Source organism: Bos javanicus, chromosome 12 (assembly GCF_032452875.1).
Source record: "Bos javanicus breed banteng chromosome 12, ARS-OSU_banteng_1.0, whole genome shotgun sequence".
In the NCBI taxonomy this organism is placed as follows: Eukaryota; Metazoa; Chordata; class Mammalia; order Artiodactyla; family Bovidae; genus Bos; species Bos javanicus.
In genome coordinates, this window is record NC_083879.1 from 75,572,892 (window position 1) to 75,589,574 (window position 16,683).

Sequence of the window (16,683 nt, forward strand, 5' to 3'; positions counted from 1 at the left end):
TTTTCGATGATCCAGCAGATGTTGGCAATTTGATCTCTGGTTCCTCTGCGTTTTCTAAAACCAGCTTGAACATCAGGAAGTTCACGGTTCACATATTGCTGAAGCCTGGCTTGGAGAATTTTGAGCATTACTTTACTAGCATGTGAGATGAGTGCAATTGTGCGGTAGTTTGAGCATTCTTTGGCATTGCCTTTCTTTGGGATTGGAATGAAAACTGACCTTTTCCAGTCCTATGGCCACTGCTGAGTTTTCCAAATTTGCTGGCATATTGAGTGCGGCACTTTCACAGCATCATCTTTCAGGATTTGGAATAGCTCAACTGGAATTCCATCACCTCCACTAGCTTTGTTCGTAGTGATGCTTTCTGAGGCCCACTGGACTTCACATTGCAGGATGTCTAGGTTATTATAAAACATTGGATATAGTTCCCCGTGCTATATGGTAGATCCTTGTTGGTTATCTATTTTATGTGTGTATATGCGAATCCCAAACTCCTAATTTACTCCCTTTCCGCCCCCACCCACCGTACTTTCCCCTCTGGTAACTCTAAGCTTGTTGTCCACATCTGTAAATGTATTTCTTTTTTGTAAATAAGGTCATTTATGTATATATTATACATATGTGTGTGTATATATTTTAGATTCCAGATGTAAGCAGTGTCACGTGGTCTTTGTCTTTCTCTGACTTACTTCCCTTCGTATGTGCTCTCTGGGTCCAACCGTGTTGCTGCAAATGGCATAATTCCATTCGTTTCTATGACTGTGAATGACACGCCGTCATGTATATGTGCCACATTTTATCTGTCATCTGTTGAGGGACCTTTTTAGGTGTCCATTGGGTGCTCCCACGTCTTGGCTATTGTGAATAGGGCTGCTGTGAACAGTAGAGTGCGTGTTTGAATCTGGTTTTGAACTTGTTATTTGTCTTTCTACAAATTAAGTGTACTGTAATTTGGCATATCATGCTGATATTGAAAGAAGTGAAAGCCGTCTCCGCGCTTTAGGACAAAGTGTAATGCCCGAAGTAGGTATTGTGGACATGCTGCTCTGCACATGGACCGTCAGGCCTTGGTTTTCAACCCCAGTAATTCAGGGTTCACGGCAGTTTGAACTCTGTCAGGCTGAAGTTTGTTTTAACACAATGCCGTGGGAACAAGGTTTACAAAGAGAGCAAATAGAGCAAATAGTGAAAATAAAGTTATACGGGGAACGTTTACTCTCCTTAAGAAGAGAGACTTTTCCAACACTTTGGAAAGAATCATTCTTGATTCTTGCCCATTAAAAACAGACCTGGTAGGACCTCTATATGATAACCTCCCATCATTTAAAAAAAAAGCATATTATTCCAGAAATATTTTATGCATAGCCATTTAACACAAATGGTAGCATATACTAGATATTATGTTGTATCTTGTTTACTTAACACACCCTGAAGATTATTTTATATTTGTATGTACAGATCTGCCTCATTTTTTATTGGCAGGTAACATTTCATTTTATGGGGAACCTTTAATTACCTGTAAAGTTGTCCCTGTTGATAGACATTTATATTTCAAATGGTCTGCTGTTAGTAAACAATGCTGCAGAGAAGGTTCTTGAAGTCTCTTTGTGAGTACATCCGAAATACAAATCCCAGAGGTGGGGTCTGCAGTCAGAGGGTGTATTTCTTTTTCGTGTAGATGGATTTGTTGTACTAACTCATACATAGTTCTTACTTTATGCTTTTTCAAGTACTTTGTGGATATTAACTTGTTTAATCTTCAGAGCAACTCTTAGAAGTACTGTGGGTATCACATCTTTACAGATAAAGGAAACTGAGGTCATAGAGATGATGTAACCTGGCTAAGGGCCAGCTCCAGTGAGTGGTGAGCTAGGACTTGAACCCAGGCCATCTGAATCCAGACAACCCTCTGAATCATTGGATTAACTGCCTGTTCCACTGAGCAACCACAGTCATGTCCAGTGTTCGCTTTTCCTAATCTGATCAGTGAGAAATGCTGCTGCTGCTGCTGCTAAGTCACTTCAGTCGTGTCTGACTCTGTGCGACCCCACCCCAGAGACGGCAGCCCACCAGGCTTCCCCGTCCCTGGGATTCTCCAGGCAAGAACACTGGAGTGGATTGCCATTTCCTTCTCCAGTGAGAAATGGAAATTAGGGTTTCTTAATTATCACTTGTGTTTTCCTTACTGCTTTTTGAGGTTGGAGACATTTTCAGATGTTGACGAACCACTTGGACATTTTGGGGGGATCTGTCCACTGCTTGCCTGTCCTTTGTCCATTTTTCTGATTGCTGTATAGGAGAGCCTCTGCCTGTGGAGGAGATTAGCCCTCTGTCAAGGGTATTTAAACGCTTTGTCCTGCTCTGTACTTCGCCGTTCGGCTCTGCACTTCGTCAGCCTTTGCTTCTGTGGCGTCTGGGGTCTAGGTCATGTTTGGAGAGAGCTTCTGCTCTCTGAGAGCATTTTTTAAAGTCTCATAACTTCTTCTAGAACTTTGTGGTTTATTTTTTTTTTTAATTTATGTTGGTTCAAAGAATAATGTAAGAGTCAAAGGTGGCTAGTTTCCATTTTTGCCCAATTTTCCTTTCCCTGGACTTTATAATTATCTAACTTTTCTTCCACTTCATTTTCCATATAGTTATATAATTCACTCCAAAATTCTCATCTCCTGCCTGAATCCCTCTTAGTTTATTCAAATTCATCAGATGCTCAGATAGTCCCTGTTTTATCCCCAGTCCTCAAGGGGATTTGTCTGGAGGTCTGAGTTGCTCCAGTCTGGCCTGGCTTTGTCTCTGGCCTGGTGAGCATCCCGCCATCTCCCCCTCGGTGACCCTGGCCATCCTCCTTACCTCTGTTACCTGGTGTAGGATCTCTGATGTTATCCTAGGAATCCACCCCCAACCCCCGCCCTGACTTCTCTTCCTGAAATTTGTTTTCTGGAGCCTGTCTTCTCAGTTTTACATCCTCCCCCTCATTTTGGTGGAACCCCTCCCTCAATGTGTGGGAAGAACTTGCAGGGTGGAAGATCTGGAAATTGGATGATGAGTTGAGAGGCTGTTCAGAAAGGAGTTTGGGACTTCGCTGGTGGTCCAGTGGTTAAGAATCTACCTGCCAATGCAGGGGACACGGGTTTGATCCCTGTTCTGGGAGAATTAAGATCCCACATGCCATGGGGCAACTAAACCTGCGTGCTGTAACTGCTAAGCACGCATGCCTAGAGCCAGTGTTCCATGACAACAAAAAGGAACTGCAATGAGAAGACACACAGCAACGAAGAATCAGCGCAGCCAAAGATAAATTAATGAATAGATATTAAAAAAAAAAAAAGTTAAAACTCCCAGGGCACAGTGGGCAGTGACTGAGTTCTCTCGCCCCGCCCCGCCACCTTCCTCCTTCCCTCCCGCTCTCCGTGTGGTATGGTGCAGGGCTGGCTAAGTCATTAGTGTGTCTGTTTCCACTGTGTGTTCACTGCTGGGTCAAATACTGTCCTGTGATTATTTCCTTCAGAAACTTTGTTTTCTCTGGAGATAATTCAGTTCTTAAAAATTGGCCTGATTTGCAGTATACCCATAGCTAACTTCTATCAAATAATTTCAACAGACCTGCCAGTTTTCTTTCATCCAATTTCCCCCAAACTTTAAAAGCACATCACGTAACCATTCAGTTTCCCCATCTTTTCCCCTGGTGCACACTGTCTGGGGCCCCCACTTTGAGCTCTTGAGCAGATAGCTTGTACTCGAGGCCTAGTACACAGCGATCATTCAGGGACTTTCCTTCACTGTATTTCTTTTCTGGACCCACAGTTTTCTGGGTTACACATCTTCTAATTTCATGATTTACTCCATTGTTTGATAGAACACATACTCAAGTAGCTTTCTCAGAAAGGTGAAAGGTAGCTAAATTCCTTTTGAGTCTTTATATCTAAAAATGTCTCTAATGGCTGCTTAGATTTGCTTGATAATTTTACCACATGTAGAATTAAAAACTGAAGATACTTTCTCTGACATTTTAAAAACATTGCTCTGTTGTCTTCTAACATTTTTTGTTATGTGATTTAACTTTTTTCTTCTGTGAAACACTTTGGGATCTTCACTTCCCATATTTTAAAGTTTCACAATTTTTGGCATAAATCTCAGTGGGTCCTTTCAAAAATTATGCTGGGCATTTGTTTTTTGTATGGAAACCTTGTCTATCAGTCTGGGACACTTCTAGAATTAAATTTTTTTTTTCTTTTAATTCTGTCTTTCTGTAATTCCTATGTTTTGAGGATTAGGCCTTTCAGAAGATGCCCTACTTATCTTTTAAAATTTTCCATGTATTTATTTTTTGCTCTCTTTCTATGAAATTTCCTCTAATTAACAAATTTAATTATCCATATGATTAATTTCTAAGAGCTATTTTTCTCATAGCATCTCTTTATTTGTTAAGTTTCCTCTACCCCCTGTAATGTCTGCGTATTTTCACCAGGCTTTTCCCTCCTCTGTGTTTTGGTCCTGCTCTCATTTCATGGGCTTTCTGTAAAGGTTTGCTCAGCCTTGGCTGTTACTAAGCGCGTGTTAAAAGTAAGATACAAAAAATCAGACCTGATTCTCTGTGCATGTGACAGGCTTGCCAATTGTTGATGTTTCTTCAAAGTGATGAAGCAGCAGCTGGTCTTCTCAAACGTTAGTATGTGTGTTCATTCAGGTTCTGCAGAGAAAAATTCCACCAGCCTTGTCTGGGATAAGCCTGGGCTGGGATAAGCTCCGAGTATTCTGGAAACATCTGGAAGCAGAATGGAGGGAGGGGGATGTGGATCCCATGGGGTAGTCAGTAGACTCTCCCTTATTCCCACCATCTCTTTCTGAGTTTTCAGCCCTGAATCACATCACTTTGTCACTGTGCCATCTGTCATCTCTGATCTCCTTGGTTCAGTTTGTTTGGATAATAAGCCTCTTAGCTGGCGCTTGGGCAGATAGGAGGAGGGGATTGGGAGCCCCAAGGTCCATCCTCTGTATTGGACCATCACCCTCTGTTCCACCCCATCTCCCACCTTCCCTTCAGCGGGAGCCTCCCAGAGACTCAAGAGTGGAGAAGCGTAGGACAGGCCTGCTGGTTGGACCCTCTCTGAGCATCATTTATGATGGAAATCACCAGCTACATGTCTGCTTTCCATCCAAGTGTCAGTTGAATGTTTCGTCTGTTCTCCTCTCAGCTGCTGTATTTTTTGTCCTTTTAAAAAGCTACGTTTACTATCCTTTCAGTCGGGTTTTTGGTGGGAGACGTGTTGCTGGCATGTAGTTTATCTGCCATGTTCAGCTCAAAGTTTATTTTATTTTGTCAAGGTGCAATGTAAAATGGTAAAAAATTACTGTAGAAGCAATAATACATGAGACCAAAATGGTTCCAAAAATTGCAGAATTTTCATTTTCCAAGGGTGCAGATTCAGCCTGATTTATGGATCAGTCTAAGAATGTCAATGATTTGTTATGATCTAGGTTTGCCATTCAAACATACACATGCCCCTGTTTGTACCAGCACACACCTTCCCATTTTTCTGTCTCAGTTTTCTCACCATCACACAGAAAATCAGTCCGTGTGAGAGTTTTTTTTTTTAATTGTTTGACTACAGATGTTTTCGCTCTCCCTGTGGGTGTTTGCCAGCTTCACACCAGGTTAGCAGTTCTCTCCTGGATGAAACAGAGACTTGTCACTGTTGATAGCTCCCAGACATGCAAGAGTATGAGAGTCCTAGTTCTGATTAGCCAGAAATGAGACGTTTCTAAGTTGGAATCCAGCTACTGAGTTAATTTTGGCCGCCGAGGGAGATCTTGGTGACCCCAGGGAGGAAGTGCTGGGAAGGAGAGAGAAACTGGCAGAATCAACACAGCTCCGAAAATAGGGTGTCATGGGGGTGGGCATGGGGGATGGGAATGGTCTCAGGCTCCTTGGAGCAGTTATGTGACCCCCTCGGAATTTCCCCATGACCTCACCTCCGGGGGGGGGCGGTGGTTGGGGGTAGCCAAAAGAACCAGGATTGCCTCTGGCAAAGCGCCCTTAACATACCACCCAGCTCCTTAAAGTTCAACATAAAGGAGCCGAGAAAAATTACCTGTGAGTGCTTCACCTGCGCACTTCCTGGTTGTTTTTTTAGACATTGGGCAAGCATGATCGTTCCCATGTTTATTTTTTGGGACGTGGAGAAGCTGGAAAGAGGAGGAAGTGAGCTCATAACCAGCTTTTGGACAGTGCTGACTTGTGCATTTCTTTGTACAGTATTGTGCCAGGCTCTTGACATTCGTTTAAAGCAAAAAAAAAAAAAAAAACTTTCTCCTTGAACATCTGTGCAAAATCAGAGAGGGTGGAGTTTAGAGCTCGGTGAGAGCTTGGGGTAATTGAGTACATTTCTGAGAGCTGGGGTGAGAGACAGCAAACCCCTCTATTGTGTTGCGTTGGCAACAACCCCGTAGCAAAGGCAGGCCGACAAAACGTGCCAAGAAGAGGCATTCAGAGTGCTGCATAATCACATTTTGAAAAATGTGCAGCCGATAAGTGGGGGAAATAACGCATTCTGGTTGCTTCATAAATAAAAATGGTTAAGGATGGCTGTCATGCTCATGGTTTGAGCTCCGACGGCGTTGGGTACACACATATCAAAAAAAAAAAAAAGCAAACCCAGTTTGCTCAATCGGTTTGGCTTACAGCCCCTTTCAAATTTAGCATCGTTTCATTGCATTTTAGTCGTCTTCGTAGCTGTAAGCCAGGAAATCTCCTGCTTAATTAGGTCATTTGTTCCTGAGTTCTGTCCTTGCAAAGCAGGAGAGGAATTTTTATGGGCAGTTGGCATAAATAGAGAAGTCAATGGCAGATCGTTCCAGGGCTCGCCTTCCATTTCAGGTGGTACTTAGGCAAATTCTTGAGAAGGAATGTTGTATATTTTAGGATATCCATCAACTTGGGTGAAATGTCTTCAGGTTTGCATTTTCATTTACCCTGGGATTTTGCCTCTCAACCTGGAGTCTTTGGACCCCTAAGGGGTTTGTAACCCTGGAATGCATTCCTGTGAGCTATTTTCAGGATTTCTGCAAGATTGTAACCAGAATCCCACAGTTGGGGGGACTATGGGTGGATGTAGGAGGGGGGTACCTCTCCTGAAAATTCAGGAAAGCATCCAAGCCTGTTTAGCTTGGCCAGAGCCTTCTCACCTAGGTGTGATCAGAGGCTCCATTGACCGTTCATTACATGTGCCTTTAGTCAGTGAAAGAAGCAGAGTTAGTTTTTATTGTATTTAGTTGCTTTGAGCCACTTTAGCTGCATGCAACAAATTCTGATAAATTCTCTTTTCATTTTTATTGTTATAAATATTTTCTAGTTTTTCTTGTTATGGCTTCTTAGATATGCCCATCATTTAAAAGTGGACATTTAATTTCCAGTTACATGGGGTTCTTAAAGTATCTTTGATATTAAGTTCTCATTTTGATATTTTTTATTTAAATGTTTTCTTTGCAATCACCCTCTGTTTTTTCAGTCTTTTAACTATTGAGGCTTTCAATGGCTAGGTCAAAGATCTCTTTTGGTAAATGTCACACTGCACTTGAAAATATGTGGATTATTTTCAAATATTATTTTGATATTGATTTCTAACATAATTCCATGGTGATAAGAAAACAGACTCTGTATGATTTTAATACCTTTAGACCTTGAAATTTTTGCATGTTTTATGTCCCTGGATGTGTTCTAGTGTCTCCTGGTTTACAGTTTATGGGAACTTGAGTAGAATTTTTATCTTACTGTTGTGTGAAAATTGTATAAGTCATATTGAACTAGTTCATGGTGCTTTTCAGGTCTACTGTATCCTTCTACTTTTCTGTATATTCATTCTATTAAATTTTGAGAGTTTGGTATGAAAACTCCAAGTAAAAATCTTAATTTATCTATTTGAAAAATAATTGTATCATATAGTGGAAATATATGTAACCTTATTCTGTATTTTCCAAGTCTCCTGTAAATGTGTTACCATACTTTCATAATTTAAAAAAAAAGAATAAAAAAAATTTTTTTTTAAAGTAGAGTTTCTGTATCCTGGCAGATCTGCTTTTTGGACCAAGGGATTAGGGTGTGATGTGGTGGGCTTTAAAAACCCCATGTACTGGTAAATTAAATGTCCACCTTAATTTAAATGTCCCTTTTAGTGAAGGGGGTTGCCCCCTCCAATCCAGCGAGAATAATGGGTCGTGACCCCAGCCCCTGCACCCTCCCCCACTTGCTGTGACAAAGATGGTGCCTGTCCTGTTGCAGTTGTTGAACCGGAAGCTAGGGATTCGCCATAGCCCTGATCTTGGAGTTTGGTGTTGGGAAAGACTCAGCCACCTGCGGACCCGTGCATCCAGGACTCAAGACCAGGCTTGCTTCTTTCCAATTACAGAATGTTTGTTTCAGACCTTAAAAATACACAGAGTAGAGACAAGGAAATTGACCGAAATATGGTCAACTTTTGTTTACCAGTCTTAAACAGGTCAACCAAAGTATCAATCAACCAAAGTATCAAATTTAGCAACGGTTTGCGGAGATGGCCTTTCTGCTCTAATTTTGCAAATGAATCACTGATGAGACATTCCAGTATTTTAAAGTAGAGGAATATATCTTTAAAATACATATTTGTATGTATAAATATGTCCATATATTAGTGTTTATCTGGAATGTTCTCAAAGGTTGATGGCTTGAAGCACCTGAGAAAGTTCCAGGTTGTATAGCTGAGTCTAGCACCCTTCAGAAATTCTCAAACACGTGTGAAGTGTGTGGCAGGAACTCTGGTCAGAGTTGCAGGGAGATCCTGGAGCAGCAGCTTAGAATTTCTGCTTATAGCTGCCTGAAAGTTTCCTATTTCTTCTTTTGTGCAGATTCCAAATGTTTTTGGAAGGCTTGAAAGTGAATAAAATAACCCTTTGACAGAACTGACAGAAACTGAGGGATGAGGGGAGGAGCGGACTGGTGAGTCATTGTGCAGAAGCATTGTGCTGTTAACTTTGGCAAAGACAATTCTCAGAGAATGCTCTGCAAAATGACCCACTTTTATAGAGCACTTGAACTGTCTGCTTTGTCTCCTGTCTGATCGTCACTTTCCCTCCTTGAATAATAATAACCAACACTTTTAGAGTGCTTGCTATATGTCAGGCATGCTTCTAAGCACCCTACAATGTTAATTTGTTTTCTCAAACCAGTATTGAAGGGTAGATATTATCGCCCAGGAGGAAACTGAGACACAGAGAGGTCAAGCAACATTCCCAGAGTCACACAGCCGGTAATCTGTCGAGCTGTGATTTGAAACCAGGGTGGCCACTGATTTACCTCTGATTGGAACCTGGGTCGGTGGATGAGTGAGTGGGTGTGGTTAAAGTCAGGCTGAGGGTGTTGCTGAAGATTTCTGTAGCAAGTGTTTGAGTAGCAGATGGCTGGGCAGTTGAATGTAGTTAATTTTTGCTAATCAACCAGTCTTTACTGAGGGACCTGCTTTGTGGGCCATTCAAAAACAGGAAGAGTAAGACATGGTTTCCATCTTCAAGGAATTCACAGCCAAAGTTGAGATATGAGTTAGTTTCTCTGAAAATTTATATACTTCCCCACAGAGTCCCTGTAAATAACTCAGTTGGCATGGTTGTGTTTACCTTGGGAGAGGAATAAGTTGCCATCTTAAGTTAGAGATGGAAATCTCCCCAGAAGAGGCAGATTTTTCAGCTGGCTTCTCCTCCTACTTTGTAAACAGACTGGTCTTTCTCATTTAAAAAAATAGTGAACGGCAAAGTTTCTTTCCCAGACCTTCCCCTCTGACCTATTTCTCACTCTCAGATGAATTTCTTGCAAGGCTCTTCTTCATTTGCCTTTCAGCTCCCTCACCTAGTGCTCCTTTTTCAACACATTCTGATAGTTTCCTGTGGAAGTCCTTGCAATAGGTTATTCTGAAACACACACTTTTAAAAGATTTAAAAGTAATATGTGCTCAGGACAGAAAATAAAAAACACACATGCAAAGAAATACAAAGAAAAAGTAAGATACAAACTAATTTCTAATACCTAGAGGTGATCGGATTCAAATATTTTAACTCTTTATTTTTCTCATGTTTATCTTACACATTTTAAAATAATTTGTTTATATGATTTTGTGTGATTATAATTCTTAATCATTCACCGGATGTAATCATAAAGTAGTGTATATAATTTCTTGACTTCTTTTTTCAGATTTAGGTTTATCACTTTACCAGCTAGTTTGAAAGATGAGCTGAAACTCACTTGCAGAGTCTCCCGCGACACCTCCAGTGTGGGATGTGTGAAGATGCTGTTGTGTGGGTTTCTCTCTCTGGGTACCAGAGCCTCTCTGATTAGAGCCAGTGAGATGAATGAGCTTCCAGTGAATGAGCTTTCAATGTAAAGACCTGTTGATCATTTGTCAGTTTTCTTTTAGGGTGGTAACTCTAGATCTTTCTTTGTTTGATTTGTTCCCATTTTTCATGTTGGAAGTTTTCCTAAAATATCTGGTAGCCTCAGGCTGTTTATATGTAAGAGTGAAACACTTCAACAGGAGCTGGCAGAAAACTGAAGATGTTGATAGGGCTTGTACGCTGATGGATTGGAACCCGTTTTTTTTTTTTTTTCCTTGGGGACCTCCAGGTTCAGTCTCCACAGGTGGGAAATGCCCTGCCTCTGCCGGGGGTGGGAGATCTTCTAAATTTCAGCCGGAACTCCTGTGTTCACCCCTTCTGGTTTCATGGTGTCTGATGCCTACAGATCCTGAGCTTTTCAGGGTTTATCTTAGAATTTGGTGAGCTGCTTCTTGTCATCTTCCTTTTCAGGCATACATTCAACTTTCTTCTACGTCAGTTAACATTCTTGAGTTCACTTTCTTTTAAAATGTTTCTGCTTAAATCTTCTTGTTCCCTTCTGTCTGTTTCTTCTGACTCCTTTTGTGGGACCTCACCTTTTTAATTTGATTACCACCATTGATGTGGTAGGGGGGTGGGGTTGATTAGTGAGGAAATAGACATGAGTGCCTGAATATAATCTGTATTGTTTAACCAGGAATGCTCAAGGGCTCTCTTTACTTGCGGAGACACTTAGTATTCTTTTGTAATATGCATGTTGATGCCTGCATAGTGATCACCTGTATGATTCTACTACGTTTTATTGTACCAGTCCTCTGTTGTTAGACATTGTATTGCTCATTTTTGATAGAAGTGATGCTTCATTTAGTGTTTTTATTTATATACTTTTTCCATATGATTGTTTTCTTCCATTAGATTCCTGAAAATAGAATTACTGTGTTAAAATATATAAGCATTTTAAGGACTCTTGAATACTTCTTTCTGGTTTGTTTTCTAAGAGCTGTGTCAGTTTCTGCAACCACCAGACAGGAATGAGTGTATCCTTTTCATTGTAGATCAGACTTCTCCCTGCTGCTGTAGGCACAGACACTCCTACTGAATGAAACAAAGTTAACTCCAGGAATTCTGCCAGCCCACCTGCTGTGAAGGTAGGGATCTAAGGTCACTTCCTGGCTGGGTGCTCTTGGGCGGATTACTTAACTTCTCTGGGTTTCAGTTTTTTCACCTATGAAAGGGAGATCATAGGAACAATAAGAAATGGAGAGACTAACATTTAGGTTTTTGCCTGCCTGGCAGGCATGGAGAAGATCAAGACCAATAAACTTACTCTTTTAGGTAGTAATGATAAGATATCCTTTGCTGTTGAAAATTAACTCGTTGTAGGGCAGTGGTATGTAGTTTTGTTCTGTCACCCAGTCGTGTCTGACTCTTTGCAACGCCACGGACTGTAGGACCCCAGGCCTCCCTGTCCCTCACCATCTCCCGAAGTTTGTCCAGGTGCACGTCCATTGCATCGATGGGCCATCCAGCCGTCTCATCTTCTGACGCCCTCTTCTCCTTTTGCCTTCAGTCTTTCCCGGCATCAGGGACTTTTCCAGTGAGTTGGCTGTTCGCATCAGATGACCAAAATACTGGAGCTTCAGCTTCAGCATCAGTCCTTCCAACTTTGTTGTTACAGAAGGTCAAATAATACAAAATAGTACAAAGGACAAATATATTTAAAAAAAGTACCCCAAGTTTCACTATTTAGAAATTGTATTGACATTTTGTAAATTCTATCTGGAAGGTGTTACCGGCCAAATGAGAAGGATGGCTGGAATCTTACCATACGTGTTATTTACATAAAGGTGTAAAATAAAACTGACCTTAAAACAAAGGAAAGGAAATTTAAGCAAGACTGAAAGAGTTGCTGACTTCCTCACCAAGACAGAGATTAGAGGTATCTTTAAGAAACTATATTTATAAGAAAAGATGTTGGGATTAGAACAATTTCTTATAAACTATTTATTTCAAATGGAGACATGTTGACTCCTCTTCTGAAAGTAAAATATTAGCACTGATCTTATGTCCCCCCTCTCCCCAGTTCCATTTTTTTTAATCAGTTATGAATTTTAAAATGGAAAATATTGTAGCATTTGTTTTCTGCTCTAAAACCACACTTTCCATAGCTCTTTTCCCTTAGTCCGTTTTTCCCACGGATTCAGGCCTTATCACCAGTCTCCCACCTGTGATTTTGCCATTCTTGAGATTTTAAAAAAACTTTGTGATTCATTCTAGTTTGGCTGCATTTCATCATCAGGTTGAAGTCCTCATGGATACTGTGCTCTGAACTGCTTCAGAATGGCTGGTTCCTCCCGTAATATGTGAAAGACAGTTTGAGGGTTGAGTTCTGAGGTCACCCTTTCTTGACCTTGGAATTGCAAACATTACTCTCCCTTCTTTTTTAGCATTGGGTATTTGTGGAGGGGAAGGCTGAGGCCAGGTTAATGTTTTTCTCTCTTGCCCATGACTGACTAGTTTTTTCCATTGGACATGCCCATTGGGTTCTCATTTCTTTTGGAATTTAAGCCTCTCTGAGCATTGGCAATTTCATGTCACTTTCCTGGGACTTCCTGTACCACAGTATCTGCGTCAGGTCTGTCTTCTTTTATTTTATTTTTTTTAATTTTTAAATTAATTTATTTATTTTTGGCTGTGCTATGTCTTCCTTGCTATGTGTGCAGGCTTCCTGTAGTTGCAGCTAGCGGGGGCTACTGTTCCTTGCGGTGTGGGGGCTTCTCACTGGAGTGGCTTCTTTTGTTGAGAAGCACAATTTCTAGAGCAGGGGCTCAGTAGTTGTGGCACACGGGCCTAGTTACTCCGAGGCATGTGGGATCTTCCTGGACCAGGGATCGAACCGGTGTCCCCTGCATTGGCAGGCAGATTCTTATCCACTAGGCCGCTAGGGAAGTCCCAGGTCAGTCTTCTTATCAGAAAGTTTTTCATGGTTAGACCTTTTAACACCTTGTACGTAGTTTGGATTGTCTTCACTTTTCAAGACCTGTAGTTGTTGTGTTGTGTACCCTTGTCTTCCACGTCCCTGTCTGTTTTTGCAGTCATTTATGCAATGATTGTTTCTTCCTACTTCGAGTCATTTCCTCAGGTTTGCTTCCCGTGTGTCTTTGTGTTTTCAGGGGCTTACTGTCTGTTTTATTGGTGCAGCTATGTGGCTTCATTCTAGAATCTTTTCATTTATTTTTCATTCTGGCTGTGTTTGGTCTTCGTTGCAGCACTCATGCTTCTCTAGTTAGAGCTCGGGCTCTCTGTGCTGTGCAGGCTCGGTTGCCCTGCACCATGTGGGATCTTAGTTCTCTGACCAGGGATTGAACCCTTGTCCCCTGCATTGGAAGGCGAATTCTTAACCACTGGGTCACCAGAGAAGTCCCCTATAATTTTCTTTTAAACTCCATTCTTTAGAAGAAATGTTAAGATGTCTCACTATGATATTTTATATATATATCTTTTCCCTTATATTTTTTTCTGATTTTTGCTTTATGTATCTGTTTCTTTGCTTTTAGGTGTCTAATGATTTATGATGTGTATCCTCTTTGTGAATTGTACTTTTTATCATTAAAAAATATTCATCTTTGTTTCATGTAAAAATAAATTAATAGACTCCATTTCTTCAGCTTTATCAGGCCATTTAAAATCTCTTAGATTGCTAAGTCACTTTAGTCATGTCTGACTTTCTGTGACCCTGTGACCACAGGTGGCCAGGTTCCTCTTGTCCATGGGATTCTCCAGGCAAGAATACTGGCGTGGGTTGCCATTTCCATCTCTAGGGGAGCTTCCTGACCCAGGGATTGTACCCACATCTCTTAGATTATCCTGCACTGGTGGGTGAATTCTTTACCACTAGCACCAAAACTCCATCTCTTCAGCCTTATCAGTCCATTTAAAATCTCTTAGATAAATGATAACCAATTCTTACCTCGTCTCTGAGCCTCTTTATTTTTTAGAGAGGCAGTTTTACCTTGAGTAGTTTGGAGACAAGGGAGAACTGTTTTTTCCCCTGACCTCTGAGTCTGTTACCTTTGTTGATTTCTGTGGCCAGCTTCCTGGGCACGTGATCCATACATTTGCTCAGGGCCCTACGCTTAGATCACACGCCGCCATCACTGTCTTGAAATTCCCAATAATTCCTGAACAAAGGGGTCCTGTGTTTTCCTAATGTAGCCCTGCTCCTGGTAATTGTTTTTACTTGTGCTTATTATTATCTGTCTCCTGCTTGCATTCCTGCTCCCTGTGTACTCATATTTGAATGAGGCTGAGCTATTTGCTAACAGGGCTGATGTGTAGGAGATGTTAAAGGTCGGAAGGCTGGGGTGGGAAGGACAACGAAACATCTGCTCGTGTGCGTTTCATCCACTGCCCTTTTTCCCATTCTCTTATTTCTTATACCCTGAAAAGGATCTTCCTGCAGGGTTTTTTATTATTATTTATTTTTGGCTGTGCTGGGTGTTCACTGCTGTGAGTGCTTTCTCTAGTTGTGGTGAATGTGGGCTTCTCTCTAGAGTGGTGCCCTGGCTTCTCACTGCAGTGGCTTCCCTAGTTGCAGCACACGGGCTCAGTAGTTGCGGTTCTCGGGCTCTAGAGCACAAGCTCAGTAATTGTGGTACATAGCTTAGGTGCTCTGTGGCATGTGGGATCTTCCCGGACCAGAAGTCTAACCTGTGTCTCCTGCATTGGCAGGCAGATTCTTTACCACTGAGCCACCAAGGAAGCCCCTTCCTTCCCTTTTAAAAATTTTAACATGTCATTTTAAAGGTTCAGGCTATAATAAGGGTATGGGAGACTATTTGATCAATGGAAAATTATTCACACTAGATTTACATTTAAAAGCAGTTTATAAAACAGGGTGTGCGGTGTGATCCTGTTTTTGCTTCTTAGAAAAGTATGGACTGGTGCATTAAAAAATATTTGAAGGAAAAAAGATACCAAAATGTTATTTCCTAGATTTGTAAAGATCAGGCTGCTCTTCCCTGTGATGGCTGTGGGTAGGAAGGCTCTGGGGCCTTTAGAATATCTCAGTACTAATAAGACCTCCGAATTTTTGAGAAACTCATCTTTCTCAAAGATTGTTTCAGTTATTGAGCCTCCTCTGCTTTTGTGGATTCAAGTAAAATTCATTTTATGTTTTTGGCTAATAGTTGGTGATCTTTCAGTTTATGACTAATTTTTAAGGTACATAATTTTTTGATGAGGTGCTTTGGATGGGGAAGAACTATTTAATGATCAGCTGTCTTGAAAAGCAAAAACAAGAACAGCACTCTGGTTCAGAGCATTCGCTGATTCCTGTGGTGTATGTATGTCCACCGTGGCCAATTTCAGGCTACCAGAGAGACATGATTGAACACAGGATTAGAAACGGCCATGCACTGGTGGGAGTGTTCTGTAATATTGTCACTAGGCAGATATCATAGGCAAAATTAACCTGAAGAGCATAGATCGTAGTAAAAATCCAGGGAAATAATTAGGAAGTTGAGTCAAAAATATTTTAATCTAGGCAGTTGGATGGATACCACGTGGAGTTGGAGATTATATTTGCAAAAGCCATTTGACTGTTGAAATAATCTCATGGAGAGGTTTGATGGAGAAATGGAAAGTTAGTTCTCTTATTCCCATCTTCCTCTTATTGATGTAATTAATTTCCATGACCAGAGTTTGGGTCAAGTTTTGTCCATTGATTTTTTACCTTTATTTAAATCCTGCTGTTTAATATAGCATACAATACATGTGTTGAATATTCTTTAGGGAGCTCATCTAATCATTAAGACAGTTAGCTGTGACTTGAGAAAAATAAAATATAAAAACTTGAGGGGGAAAGTGTTCAGATGTGGTCTTTTGAGCCATGAAAACAAATACCTCAAGCTCTGAAGTTCTTTCCAATGAGCGTAATGTGTGTTCTAGTGAACGTGAGTTGGTGGTATTACCAGCTTGAACTTCGCCATTGGTCATCCTTCATGGCCTGTGGACTCTTCTGGTGAGACTTTCACATTTTGGCAGGACCCCTGAGGGCAGAGACCTTATTTCATTCCTGAATGTCTAGAACAGCTCTTGCAAGAAAGAAGACCCAATAAAGACTTGTTGAATGAAAGGAGTTCCAAGATACCAAGGTGAGGGCATGATATGTGAAAGGCTTATGGTGACGCCCTAATGCCTTGACTCTGCCTGAACTGGCCAAGTTTACTTGAGCGTTTGTTGCAGCTCTGACTGTGAACTTGAGGGCAGTGAAGGCTGAACTGGCCCTTTGAAGACCACCTCACCGCACTGCTGCACACCCCCCTCCTC

At 41.3% G+C, this 16,683-nt stretch overlaps 1 protein-coding gene across 2 annotated transcripts in view; it reads left to right on the top strand.

Moving 5' to 3' along the window:
* The window catches only part of FARP1 (FERM, ARH/RhoGEF and pleckstrin domain protein 1), a 309,083-nt gene that overhangs the window by 22,521 nt on the left and 269,879 nt on the right, over positions 1 to 16,683 (top strand). Inside the window, exon 1 of one of the 2 annotated variants that reach the window (XM_061435252.1) lies at positions 8,878 to 8,968. The exons of the other annotated variant lie outside the window; for it this stretch is intronic. The gene's annotated coding sequence lies outside the window, so the exon portion shown is untranslated. Of the gene's footprint in view, positions 1 to 8,877; positions 8,969 to 16,683 lie in introns of those variants that run through there. 2 annotated transcript variants of the gene reach the window in all.